The 14,529-nt window shown below is 36.2% G+C and overlaps 1 protein-coding gene across 5 annotated transcripts in view; it reads right to left on the bottom strand.

Moving 5' to 3' along the window:
- The window catches only part of LOC129733184 (transient receptor potential-gamma protein), a 204,702-nt gene that overhangs the window by 49,758 nt on the left and 140,415 nt on the right, over positions 1-14,529 (bottom strand). For all 5 annotated transcript variants that reach the window (XM_055694814.1, XM_055694817.1, XM_055694818.1 and 2 more), the window contains exon 3: positions 402-447. The gene's annotated coding sequence lies outside the window, so the exon portion shown is untranslated. The remainder of the gene's footprint in view (positions 1-401; positions 448-14,529) is intronic.

Genomic DNA, 14,529 nt, shown 5'->3' with positions numbered 1-14,529 from the left:
CAGCCTTCGGCTGACAACTGGGGTGTCAAGTCCTGTTAAACAAATTGTTAGCTGTTACTAACAAGCAGCGCGATTCAGGTGTTAAAACATCCTTTCAACATGGTGTGCTGATGGGCATCCATTCTTTACCTCTTCGGTCGGTGGTGGCTGGTGATGAAACTTTTCACGAGGTTTCTTGTTGTTTACAAAACAGAATCGCTTTTTCGATAAAATCGCTCTGTCGATGAGATCGAATATGCGGCAGGGTAAAATATGAGCGTACATCAATAAGCAAATAATCCACCCGATGGCGAAAGACGTTTTTTCATTTTTCTTTTCTGTCCGTACATCATCTGCCTCGATAGCTGTTGGTTGGGTATTACGGCATGACAAAAATGCGTGGGGTTCACATATAAGCTTACCTTCATCCGGTGCGTTATTATCATGATGATCTTCCCATTCAGAGAACTGCGAAGGAGAGAAAGGAAGAAAAAACAAACGGGAAAAGATTAAAATAAAGCGCGTTAGAAAAATATGCAGATGATGGAAAAAGGACGCACAGTAGATATGTGGCTGCCGAAATATGGCGCCACATCAGGAATCGGTTGATTGAATTTGAAATTTAATTCGTTTCTAACTGGTGAAAACGATATGCGATTTTCAATAGAAATTGTTAAGGAACAATACAATCACTGTTAATTCGATGGAAAATGTTGCTTGTAGACCTGCCGAAGTAGTCTCCTCGGTTGCATGTTGCATCATGTTGTAACTGAGCAACTGGGAGACGACAAAATTCTGTTCATGCTGATTGTTTGAATCGACTTCAAATAATTTCTGTAAAGTCGAATTAATCGGTGTTCTAACAGGGCAGTTTGCTGGTCAAAATCTGATATGCAGATTGCAGGCTTTGTGCTGCCCCAACAGTGGGGAAATAAAGGCACTCTTACAACACACACTATAAAACTGTTTTCACACTTAGTAAATTTGACGACCACGGCAGAATTAGATTGCTAAGATCCATCGCAGGAACAGAAGGCCGAAACTTTCAACCGGCAAATCGAAATGATTGCTGCTGAAATATGTGAGTAATTTGTTTAAGCCGAAAGCGAATTCGGAAAGCCAGCTGATACAGGCGCAAATCACTACTGCTATTGCCACGATCCGCTACGCTACGGCTAACTAGGTATACTATTCTGTCGACCTTCTCAGGGAAAGCCAGCTAACGACCGATCAGAGGACGTAGTATTTTGTTTAAACAAGGCTTGCCAATTTTCAATAGTATAATAGTTCACATAATCAAACAACATTTTTCTGCATTTTGTCGGAGGCGTGTATGATTTTCCAATCGATTGCTGCAAGAATGACGGAAATCGGTTGAAAACAAACCTAGTTAAGCATTTAAAAAGGAACTAATTTCATCTCCTTGTGGTAGGCTAGAGAAAAACATAGCTCTACGTCAAAAATTTTATTAAGAATAGGTACTCGGCTACGTAAATTTGATTTATACACTACCCGTCATAAGTTTGAAGTCGCTTCACTGAGTATTGCAACACCCAGTTTAAATGTTGCAACACCTCCAAAAGTGTTTCTTTTCACCTAAAATTCGCGACATAATGTTACCCTAGCTCGTGATTCCGACAACCTAGAAAGTGGCGATCTTCAGCAAAGTTGTTCGGGATATCAAGGGCTTTCAGTTGGTGCAAATTTGATTTGGAATTTGGACGCAACGTGACGCTAGTGTGCATATCCAGCATTCCACGAGCGGTAATAGCGTTTTCTGTAGGTCGGTTAATTTTCAATCGCAGTAACGGAGAGAAAAACATAATAATTTTGCAAAGTAGCATAGCAACTTTATTAAACAGTTGTGTTTATTGTGATCGATGCATGCACACAGCGAAATTCAAATAACAAAACGCATATTGTTTGTTTAAGTTGCTATGCTATGCTACGACGTTGTTATATTTTTTACTCCGTTACTGCGATTGAAAATTCCCCGGCCTGCAGAAAACGTCAAAATGGGCTGCGAGCACTATCCACCATTACCGCTCGTGGAAAACTGGATGGTTTTGTGTATTTTAAACTCAATTTATCTCGTGAATCCAACCATTTGAAAAGTTGTTTAGGAAGAAAAATGCCTTTAGTTGGTATACAGTTTGGTATGGAATTGGGCTTCTACGTGGCGCTTGTGTGCATGTAGTTTTGAGTATTTTGAACTGAATTTATGTCGTCAAATCAAACACTTTTTTTGTATGGACTTCCTCATTGCGACCAGAATCGTTGGTTTTTCATGCGATCACCTTCACAGATACTGGCAAAAATACCCATGCAGCATCAATCATAGTAACCCATGAGTCAGCAGAAAAAAATTGACAGCTCTATTAGTCGAACTGAAACCGTGAAGGCTTCTCCGTTTAGAAGTATGCACGTTCAAAAAATGGTACCCCGCCGCGTCGAAAACGGACATCGTGCGGCATTTTTTAGACGCCGGATACGCCCGTTCCGGCATCTACAACCTCTTGACACTACTGGACAACAATAAGAGCATCGAAAGAAAGCCCAGATCCGGACGGCCAACGACCCTGAGCGACAAGAAGCTCCAAAGGATGCTGAAAAGAAAAACGGGCGGTGCAACCGGCCAAACCGTGAAAAAGTACCTGGCTAACATGGACATACATGTTAGAAAGCGGCAGTTTCGTCCACTGGTCTCATAGCTGCAGGCAATGACGGACGGGCAGCAGCGTCAAGTCAATTCTCCCGATGAATCGCGACGTGACAGTGGTGATGAACGGCAGAACCTATCTCACCCTGGGGTCAGGCTCGTCGGCCGTCCTGAACCGGGCTTTCTTTCAATGCACTGATTGTTGTCCAATAGTGCCAAGATGTTGTAAATGCTGGAACGGGCGTATACGGTGTCCAAGAGCTGCCGCACGATGTCCTTTTTCGACGCGACGGGGTATCGTTCTTCGAGCGCGCACACTTCAAAACGGAGTAGCTTCACTGTTTTCGCCATCACGGTTAGAGTTCGACTGAAAGAACTATCAATTTTTTTCTGCTGACTCATGGGTTAACTAATATGATTAATGCTGCAGGTGTAATTTAGTCAGTGCGTGTAAAGGTAAACCCATGAAAAATCGTCAAATTTTGTTCATTATTTTTAGTGCAAACGTTAGAATGAAGACGCAGTATTCTAGCCGGATCTGGCCGACAATACTCAAAGCGATCGTGCAAGGAGATGGAGTGGCTGACCTCAGTCGGTGAACTCGCCCAACGTTCCCCAGCTACGTCTCATCGATAATTTCTGGGCAAACCTGGAGTGTAAGGTCTACTTCAACAATTATATTGCGAAAACTGAGGAGAAATTGGTAAATAAAACGAAGAAAGAACTCAAAAACATGCCTACACGCATGTTTTCGGTCACCATGGCAAATGTTCCTAATGTTCCAAAATAGCTAAAATAAATACTTTCTATGGGAAATTTATCAAACTCAATTATCCGTCTTAGTTTTTTTTTTGTCACCATCCGAAAAAAGTTCATGTTTTTAATGTCATCGTTATGACCGGGTGTCAGTTCTATTGTGAGCAATACCGCCTCTGAGAAAAAGCATGCTTTTTTATTTATCCGTGCTCGTGTGTAATATGATTATACCCTTCTTTTTACACGACCGTTTTTTTTTTCCTTCATCAATTACACGACCGTTTATTTGATCGGTTTGAAGTGTCTTTGGAAAAGTTGTAAATTATTATTTTGTCTATCCAAAAAAAATAATACACTGTAAAAAAATAAAAAAAATATTTGAATTGAAATTTTCAACTGTTTTTATTTTGTATTTTCCCAATTGCAAACAATCATCAATGTTAAGCTAACATTACGTAGTTTCCGTTAAAAAAGTTTAAATTTTAAATAAATGGGCATTTTGATATATTTAATCTATTATTTCAATGCCATGTCAATTCTGATTTGTTTTTCGTCTTGCGAAATATATACATATATTAGGGCGCCAATCATCGTAGCCAATCGCCAATCAGCCAATCGGACTTAGAATGGGGTGGCGCAAGCGATTGAAGTTTGTCCTTTTTGAAAACCGAAAAATCACCCAAGGGGGGGGGGGGGGGGGAAGTGGGTACGTGAAATTTCGGTTTTCGAAATTTTTGCCGAAAATGCCAAATGACTTAAAATTTCATGAAACGTCGAGAATTGGTGTCATCTGAAATTTTTTTTTTTTGCAAAAATCTGCTCTCTGGGACTTAGTGGTTTTATCAATTGTGGAAGGCGGAGTTCAAAATGATTAGAGTTTATCTTTCGAAATTGATCACTAGTCTCTTGAAACAGCTTGTATAATGATATACACTATAACTAGCATCGAATACATTATGTTTCATTAGGGTGGTTCATTTATTCGACATAGGGTGGTTCATAATATTGTGTAAAAATGAGAATAAAATGAAAAAAATCACTTTACACTGAATACCAATAGAAAAATTCCTGAAAATATAATCACGGTGCTCCCAGAGACCGTTATTATAAAAAAATGCACCAAAGAATCTGAGTACACCATTCGATTCGTTATAACGTCCAGAATCTCTGGTCGAAACTTCAAAATCATCGTACGGTACATTTTAGAGTAATGCCCTTGTGAAGGTCGTAAAGTACTAAAAGTGATATCAAAACGACAAAATACTCAGTGTAAAGCAAGTTTTTCAGCCACAATTTTATGAAACATCTTCCAAAACAGTTTCTACACATTCCAAGTATTATATTTCAAGACATTTACAATTGGTGGAAAGATTTATTTGAAAATCCCACCGTGCACAGTGGTCTAAATTCGAAAAATCGTGATCGTTCTAGATTTGACTATGAAAATTTCCACAAAAACCTCTATTTTGTCGTGTTCAACGTACAGATAGGACATCGCAGTATTCGGCAATTGATTTTCTTTTGAATTTTTCCACAACTTTGCTGAAGGAAGCAACCTGGTATATTGAAAATTAGAAAAAATATTTTTTTATCTAACTGTTTGGTGGATTGATCGAAAAACCAAAAACGCCAAAAGTAAGGCCTTATTCCATGAAACAATTTTGCTGAAGACATTGAGTACATAAAATCAAATTTTCACAGTCAAATCTGAAGCGATCAGGATTTTTCGAATTTTGATCACTGTGCACAGTGGGATTTTCAAATAAATCTTTTCACCTAATGCCAATTTCTTGAAATATAATACTTGGAATGTGCAGAAACTTTTTTTTTAATGTATTTCATAAAATGGTGGTTGAAAAACGTGCTTTACAACAAGTATTTCGTCGTTTTAATATCATTTTTTTGTATTTCACGACCTTCAAAAGGGCATTACTCAAAAATGTACCGTACGATGATTTTGAAATTTTCACCAGAGATTCCGGACGTCATAACGAATCGAATGGTGTACTCAGAATCTTTGGTGCATTTTTTCATAATAACGGTTTGTGGGAGCACCGTGTAATATTTGTTATATCATTGTCGTTAGGGTGGCAATGTTGAATTGGAAAAATTATATGTAAAATAGCAAGATATTACAAAAAAAAATTACAAAATGTATCAAAAAACTACTCTGTACAAAAAAAATTATCTCAACCAAAATTAAGATTGTGTCTCGCGGAAAATGTTGAATGCTTTCATGTCATTTGCAAAATCACACACGGGTGGTACCTACATGGAATTCGAATATTTGAAAAATGTTTTCCATTTCAAGTGTCTTAAAAGTACATGCAACGGTGGAAACTGGAAAAATCTACTTTCTAAGACACTTGTACTTGTTCATTCGAATGTTGTACCAGACAATTAATTCGTTTTATTCACCACAATAATGTCCTTTGCAAACACTTGATTGTACACACAGTGCTCTGGCTTATATAATCGGACAAAAGAATGTATCTAACATTGCTCAGCAACCTTCGCTTGGGAAGTGTCGCATTTATTTACACCTGCTACCGTCATTAATTTTCTTTATAATTGCAGATCTGAAGTATTGATTCAATATTGGAAATACCAGGATTTGCAACTCTACAGGATACCGCCATCAGTATTCAAGAGATTTGAAGATTCCAAGAGATCCAGAGCTATTCAAGATTTGCTGCTCTACAGGATACAGGAATCAGAGTTTTCAAGGGGTTCGAAGGTTTCGAAAGATCAACGACAATTCAAGTACACCAAGAAATTTAAAGATCAAGATTTCTTTTATTATAACAGCTAAGTATAGAACTTAATTTATTATATTTGTATCCATTTGCATTTTTTGTTGCCCTACCATAGTGTGCTCTTTTACACACAATGGAAGTGGATGAAAAAAATTTGGCCGATCCTGTTTCTATTACACCTAAACCTCCTGACCCTTTTTCCACTGTTTCCTCAATTCCCTCACGCGTTAAACTGTATCCAGACGGATCGACTGGTTCATTTGTTGTTTATTTCCGACCAAAAATAGGGCCCAAATCAAAGCCCTTAAACATCATTCAGATATCTAAAGATTTAGAGTCTCATTTCAAGTCTATCATTGAAATTTCTAAGGTCAGACCTAACAAATTAAGAGTTGTGGTTAAAGACCTTACTCAAGCTAATAAAACTGCTACTTCGGAGTTTTTCACCCGGGAATATCATGTTTATGTTCCCGCTCGAGATGTAGAAATTGACGGTGTTGTTACCGATTCCAGCTTATCCAGTGAATTTCTTTTAAAAGACGGTGTTGGATATTTCAAGAACACTTCCATTCCAACGGTTAAAATTCTCGATTGTCTACAATTGAGATCCGTGTCCTTTGTAGAAGGGAAGAAAATATATTCCCCCTCAGATTCATTTCGTGTCACATTCGCTGGATCTGCTTTACCATCTCACATCTCGATTCACAATGTCCTTGTACCCGTTCGCCTGTATATTCCACGAGTCATGAACTGCACCAATTGCAAACAGTTAGGCCATACTTCTGCCTACTGTTGCAATAAAAGTCGATGCGGTAAATGTGGGGGTAACCATCTTGATGACTCTTGCAATCAAGAAAATAATAATTGTTATTACTGTGGTGAAACTAAACATGAACTCTCAAATTGTTCCTTATTCATTCAACATAAAATTAAAATGAAACGATCTCTTAAAGACCGCGCTAAACGCAGTTATTCTGATCTCCTTAAGCAATCGGAAACAAATTCTCTTATTTCTTCTAATATTTATGATTTATTGTCCTCTGATGAGACGGACTGCGATGTTCCTCTTGCTGGTCCTTCTTTTTCAAACCCTGGTTGGTCTAGAAAAAGGAAAAATCTTTCTTCCCCAAAACTTCCCAACAAGGGGCCTAAAATATCATTTAATAGAAATGGTAATGTTCCCAAATCTAATCACGATACTGAAAAATCAAATCAAACTTCCTCTAGAATTTTAAATTTAAAGTCAACACAAGAGTTTACACCACTATCACCCAAAAACTGTGATAGCTCATTCACACCTTCAAATAAACAAACAAAATCAGGAATTCTGAAATTTTCTCATGTAGTAAACTGGATTCTTGAATCATTAAACTTACCGGACCCTTTCAGCAAATTTATTCATTCATTACTCCCTGTTTTCAAAACATTTTTAAAGCAGCTTACCTCTCAATGGCCCCTCATTTCTACTTTAATATCCTTCGATGACTAACTTATCGTCTGAGACTAATGATTTTATACATATTTTACAATGGAATTGCAGAAGTATCATACCTAAACTTGATTCATTCAAAGCTATGATTAATAATTTGAAATGTGATGTGTTTTCTATTTGTGAAACATGGCTCACTTCAGATATCAATCTCAATTTCAACAATTACAATATCGTACGATTAGATCAAGATATTCCCTATGGAGGTGTACTTTTAGGGATTAAAAAGTGTTATTCTTTTTATAAAATTAATTTACCTTCAATTCAAGGCATCGAATGTGTAGCTTGTCAAATTAACATACAAGACAAAGATCTCTGCATTGCTTCTGTATATATCCCTCCTAAAGCACTAATTAGACAACAAATGCTTTCTGATATTGTCGAACTTCTACCCTCACCCCGTTTAATATTGGGAGATTTTAACTCTCATGGTGTAGCTTGGGGTTCATCTTACAACGATAACCGCTCCACTTTGATTTATAATCTTTGTGACAATTTTAATATGACTGTTTTGAACAATGGAGATATGACACGTGTTCCGAAACCACCGGCTCGTCCAAGCGCATTGGATTTATCATTATGTTCAACGTCATTACGGTTAGATTGTAGCTGGAAGGTTGTCTATGATCCCCATGGTAGTGATCATTTACCAATTTTAATTTCAATTAATAATGGGTCAAATAGTACTCGACCAATTGACATTCCGTATGACCTTACATTAAATATTGATTGGGAAATTTATAAATTAAAAATTACAGAAGCTTTAGAGGCATTGCAACACCTTCCACTTCTTGAAAAATATGATTCATTTGCGGGTTTATTTTAAATTCTGCAATACTAGCCCAAAGGAAAAAATATCTTGGCGTTTCAACTAAAAGACGACCTCCTACTCCTTGGTGGGACAAAGAGTGCTCAAAAATTTATGTTAAAAAATCAAACGCGTATAAGATTTTCCGGAAAAAAGGAAAAATCGAAGACTTTATACGATACATGAAGTTAGAATCCATGTTTAAAAACTTGATCAAAGCTAAAAAACGTGGTTTTTGGCGACGATTCGTTAATGAGCTTTCCAGAGAAACATCTATGAATACTCTTTGGAACACTGCTAGAAGAATGAGAAATCGAGTAGTGGCTAATGAAAATGAAGAATATTCAAATCAATGGATATTAAATTTTGCAAAAAAAGTATGTCCAGACACTGTTCCTGCTCAAAAAATTAATCGTGACAATTTTTCTGAACAATCGGTGATGGAACTACCATTTTCTATTACTGAACTGTCTATCGCTCTTCTCTCTTCCAATAATAATGCCCCTGGTCTGGATAAAATAAAATTTTATTTACTGAAAAATTTACCTGACATTGCTAAAAAAATGTTTTTAGCTTTATACAATAATTTTTTTTGAACTAAACATCATTCCACATGATTGGAGACAAGTAAAGGTGATTGCTATCCAAAAACCTGGAAAACCTGCTTCTAATCATAACTCATATCGTCCAATTGCGATGCTTTCTTGTATTCGTAAATTGTTTGAAAAAATGATTTTATATCGTTTAGACCATTGGGTTGAAAGTAATAATTTATTATCACATACCCAGTTTGGCTTCCGTAGAACTAAAGGAACAAATGATTGTCTCGCATTACTTTCAACAGAAATCCAGATTGCATTTGCTCAAAAAGAACAAATGGCTTCTGTATTCTTAGACATTGAGGGAGCCTTTGATTCTGTTTCTATAGATGTTCTTTCTGATAAACTTCATCAAAAAGGACTTCCTCCTAAATTTAATAATATTTTATACAATCTACTATCAGAAAAACATATGCATTTCTCTCATGGTAGTTTGTCAACGTTTAGACTTAGCTACATGGGACTTCCACAAGGCTCATGTTTAAGTCCACTGCTCTACAATTTTTATGTGAGTGATATTGATGACTGTTTGGTAGATTGCACTATCAGACAATTTGCAGATGATAGTGTGATTTCTGCCACAGGTCCCAGGGCATCCGATTTACAAAGATCTTTACAAGATACCTTGAACAACTTATCCAATTGGGCAATACAACTAGGTATAGACTTTTCAGTTGAAAAAACTGAATATGTAGTTTTTTCTAGAAAACATGAGCCAGCTCAGCTCCAACTTATGTTAGTGGGTGAACCCATTACTCAAGTTTTAGTTCATAAATATCTTGGCGTATGGTTCGACTCAAAATGCACTTGGAAAAGTCATATTCGATATTTAATACAGAAATGTCAACAAAGAGTTAATTTTTTGCGCACAGTAACTGGATCATGGTGGGGAGCACATCCTTGGGACCTTATTAAACTTTATCAAACTACAATTCTATCAGTGCTCGAATACGGATGTTTTTGTTTCCGTTCTGCCGCAAAAACTCATATCATAAAACTTGAACGAATACAGTATCGCTGTTTACGCATTGCTTTAGGTTGTATGCATTCAACTCATACGATGAGTTTAGAAGTGTTAGCGGGCGTTCTCCCCTTAAAAGATCGTTTTTGGATTATCACTTCTCGCATTCTTGTGAAAAGTGAAATTTTGAATCCTATGATAATAAATAACTTTGAAAGACTTGTTGAACTTCAATCTCAAACTCGTTTTATGACTGTTTATTTCAATTACATGTCTCAAAATATCAACCCTTCTTCATTTCCTTCAAATAATATTTACTCATTAGATACCTTTGATTCTACCCTATTTTTTGATACATCAATGTTAAATGAAATTCGTAGTATGCCTGATCAACTACGTATACAACAGATTCCAAATCTATTTCGTGAAAAATATCAAAATATAAACTGTAATAATTCATTTTATACCGATGGTTCTTTTCTCAACGGATCTACTGGTTTCGGTGTTTATAACAATAATTTATCCGTCGCTTACAAACTCGAAAGCCCTGCTTCTGTTTATGTCGCAGAGCTGGCTGCTATTCAGTACACATTAAGTTTTGTTGAAAATTTGCCTAAAGACAATTACTTCATCTTTACGGACAGCCTCAGTGCTATTGAAGCTCTCCGATCGATAAAAAGTATAAAGAGTTCTTCGTATTTTTTTAATAAAATACGCGACCATTTGAGTACTTTATCCGAAATCGCATCACAGGTTACATTAGTATGGATCCCTTCTCATTCTTTAATTGAGGGCAATGAGACGGCAGATTCATTAGCTAAGATCGGTACGGTACATGGTGACATTTATGAAAGACCTATTGAATTCAATGAATTTTTTAGTTCTATACGTCGAGAGTCGCTCATGAACTGGCAAAACTCTTGGGACAATGGAGATCTAGGAAGATGGTGTCATTCAATTATTCCTAAAGTTTCTTTAAAACCTTGGTTCCACAAATTGGACGTAAGTCGTGATTTCATTTGTATGATGTCTCAGCTTATGTCCAATCATTACTCACAGAGGATCACCTTTGCACCTGTGGCAAGGGTTACCACGATATTGAACATGTTGTTTGGTCATGTCCGTTATATCGTGAAGCTAGATCCAATTTAGAAAATTCTCTTAAAGCTCGGAATAAACAACCAAATGTCCCTGTTCGTGATGTCTTAGCAATTTTAGATTTCCCATATATGCGTCTTCTATATTCCTTCCTTAAATCAATTGATGTTCCTATTTAGTACACTTTTGTTTTCATTTCAGATTCTATTTACGCACTTAACCAGGAATAAGACGTTCCCGAAAATATATTTGGCTCTTGAAGCTGCAGGAACCATACTTATCAAAATTGTGTTTTATGATTTGTAACTTATTTATAAGTGTATTATTGTATACGAAAAGATGAGAGGGTTTTTATGCCTGTTTGAGGAGAAATATTTATTAATTTTACTCAAGCAGGCTTTTCCCTACTCCAATAATTATTTCGGCCCCGTTATGCTCTCTGCGATTGGGCCTTGATCTTATTACATTTAATTAGAATAAAAAAAAAAAGACTGTATCGACGTTATTCAGTGATAATGAGAGTAGAGGGATCTCAATCAGATACGCAACACAATTGACTCATTGTTTCTGGGTTTGCGTCGTTTTGACAGTTCGACTATATATTTTCTGTCAAGTTTACCTCATCAGAACGTGAACGTGTCGATTGGCTGAAACTTTGCATAAACGTTTTCATAGGCAAAAATGCCATGTTGTGCTATTGGTTTAATATTTTGAAACACAATTCATTTTTGAAAAGCTATTGAAAATGCTATTTCGGATTGGTATTGATGATTACAAATATATTTAGAGCCACGGTTCGTTTGCGCGGTGTGACGTATTCGGCAAAGTTGTAGATAATAGTTTTGTTTTTCAAGAAAAATATACACTCTAAAAACAAATTATTGATTTTTGAAAAATAAAATAAAAGAAAGTTATAAATTAATTATCCAAAACAGCCCATTTAAAAAAACTGATTTTTGTATAAAAAATACGAAAGTTTACCTGAACAACGAAACCGGCCATGGAGAAATCAGAAAAAAAGTTATAATATTTTTTTAATTTAATTTTTTTCACAGGGTACATATTTTTTGGAAGAACAAAGTCATTATTTACAACTTTGCCAGATACACTATGCCAATCAAATAAACCGTTCTGACTGTAGAAGTATTCTCAATTCCTCATAGAGTGCTCTATTGGAAATTAAAAATATGTCTACAGTCGAAACGGCATAGTGTCTTCGGCAAAGTTGTGAATAAAATTAAAATTTGTCCTTCCAAAAAAAAGCCTTTAAAAAAATTGAAAATATATATAGTATTTTTTTTTTTCAAAAAATATTTTTTTTTTAAATGATAACTTATTTTTCTTGATGACCAATGATAGGACTGGTTTCATTGTTTTGGTAATCTTTTGTAGGTTTTATTAAAAAAATCAAGTTTTTAAAATATAAGCCCTTTTGAACAATTAATTTTTAATTTTTCTTAAATTAAGTAATCAAATAATTTTATGAAAGTAATTTTTTTGGAAAGACAGAATTATTATCTACAACTTTGTCGAAGACGTCACACCAATCAAACGAACCGAAGTGCTTTTTTTTTATTTTATACCCATTATTCACAATATTATGAACCACCCTACGCCGAATAAATGAACCACTCTAATGAAACATAATGTATTCGATGCTAGTTATAGTGTATATCATTATACAAGCTATTTCGAGAGACTAGTGATCATTTTCAAAAGATAAATTCTAATCATTTTGAACTCCGCCTTCCACAATTGAAAAAAGACAAAGTCCCAGAGAGTAAATTTTTGCAAAAAAATATTTTTTTAGATGACACCAATTCTCGACTTTTCATGCATTTTTAAGTCATTTGGCATCAAAAAAAATTCGAAATCCGAAATTTTGGATTTCGGTGATTTTTCGGTTTTCAAAAAAGGCAAACTTCAATCGCTTTGCGCCACGCCATTTTAAGTCCGATTGAGCTGAAATTTTGCACAGGGTGTTTTTTCGAGTAGGTGAACATTTTGTGTATGGTTTTTTTTTTTTTTTTTTTGAAATTCGAGATGACCATTTTGGCTGGCACCCTAACATATATATATTTTTTGAACGTCCAAATTACTATCTCCAACTGTACTGAAGACCACCACACCAATCAAGCAAACCGTTCTTCTTTTGATTCTTTCTCATTTCCAGCAATGTTTGACTGACCCTTTGTAGTTTTCAATAGAAAAACAGGATTTTTGATAAATAAGGTTTTTGAAATATAATCATATAATCATCAAAAGTTGGTATCAAACCTAATGCTATTACCAACTTAATATCGTCAAACGATGGAAAGTATTATGAGAAAAACTTTGCCAAAGACACTATGGGACCGCAGCACTGCATAGCATTGCTGAAAGTGTCCAGACAATTCAGTAGTTTTGTCCGGATTTGTCGCAATAACAAGAGAACTACAATCATCCCGTGTCATCGGTAAATGGCAGTCCAATTGATGAATAAGGGAGTAGATAGAAAATTAACACTGAAATATATCGCTTCACACTATTGAATTGATTAACCCCAATCAGATGCGTTCCCAAACTTATTACAAAAAATACATTATAAACAACCATTTTGCTGAATTGTGGCATTTCTATGTAAAAGTTGTCGTCTCCAATTTGTTTTTATTTCTCGCGATTATGTTTAGCCATTTATAGAAGCTATTTGAGTAAATAATGACCTGATGACATTGGAAAACTTTCGCTACTGTCCGTGTTTTCGTTTTTCTCTACACCAACCCCTATCTCGAAGAGGAGTCATAAGTCTGTCAAGTTCAGACATTGTCTGTTGCCTCATCTCTGGGTAATGTTCAAACTCGATGGGGTTCTTCCAAACAGCTTTTTTCAACGGCAAGCCAGAAACAAACAAAAAACTCTCTATATATCATATTTCCACGTAGACTGCTACTCTATCTGCAAACTTTCAATCTCATTTGATTTCCAACAGTAAGTCTAGTTCACATCATATAAGATTCGTCCCAGCTTGACGTCCAAAATAGTTATTCATTGTGCTCCCAGAGGTGTACGTGTACGACGGCCGGTCGTGTTGATTCAGTCGTTTTCAGTTTTGCATGCAAAGCAAAAAAGGGCACTGCAAAATCAATCGCCATAATTCACGCTCCATTTGGTTGCTCTATGGTACACGACGCCCGTGAACGTGCTGCGGGCGTAATTTGATCCGAAGCAATATTTATTCATCTCTCGCGGCCAATTTGTATAAACAAGCGCGGTCCGACAGACGTCGCCAATCGTCATGCATCCATCACGCCGCCCAAGCCGTCACAAGCCAAGTCCTTTTCACCTGTTTCGCAACAGCAGGGTAATTGTTAGGCTAGAAACTCAACAGGTACGCCAACAAGATCGTTTGGGGTGGCAGGGGACCGCGAGCGAGGAAGTCAGATGA

This window comes from Wyeomyia smithii, chromosome 3 (genome assembly GCF_029784165.1).
Source record: "Wyeomyia smithii strain HCP4-BCI-WySm-NY-G18 chromosome 3, ASM2978416v1, whole genome shotgun sequence".
In the NCBI taxonomy this organism is placed as follows: domain Eukaryota; kingdom Metazoa; phylum Arthropoda; class Insecta; order Diptera; family Culicidae; genus Wyeomyia; species Wyeomyia smithii.
This window is presented reverse-complemented; position numbering and strand designations above follow the sequence as displayed.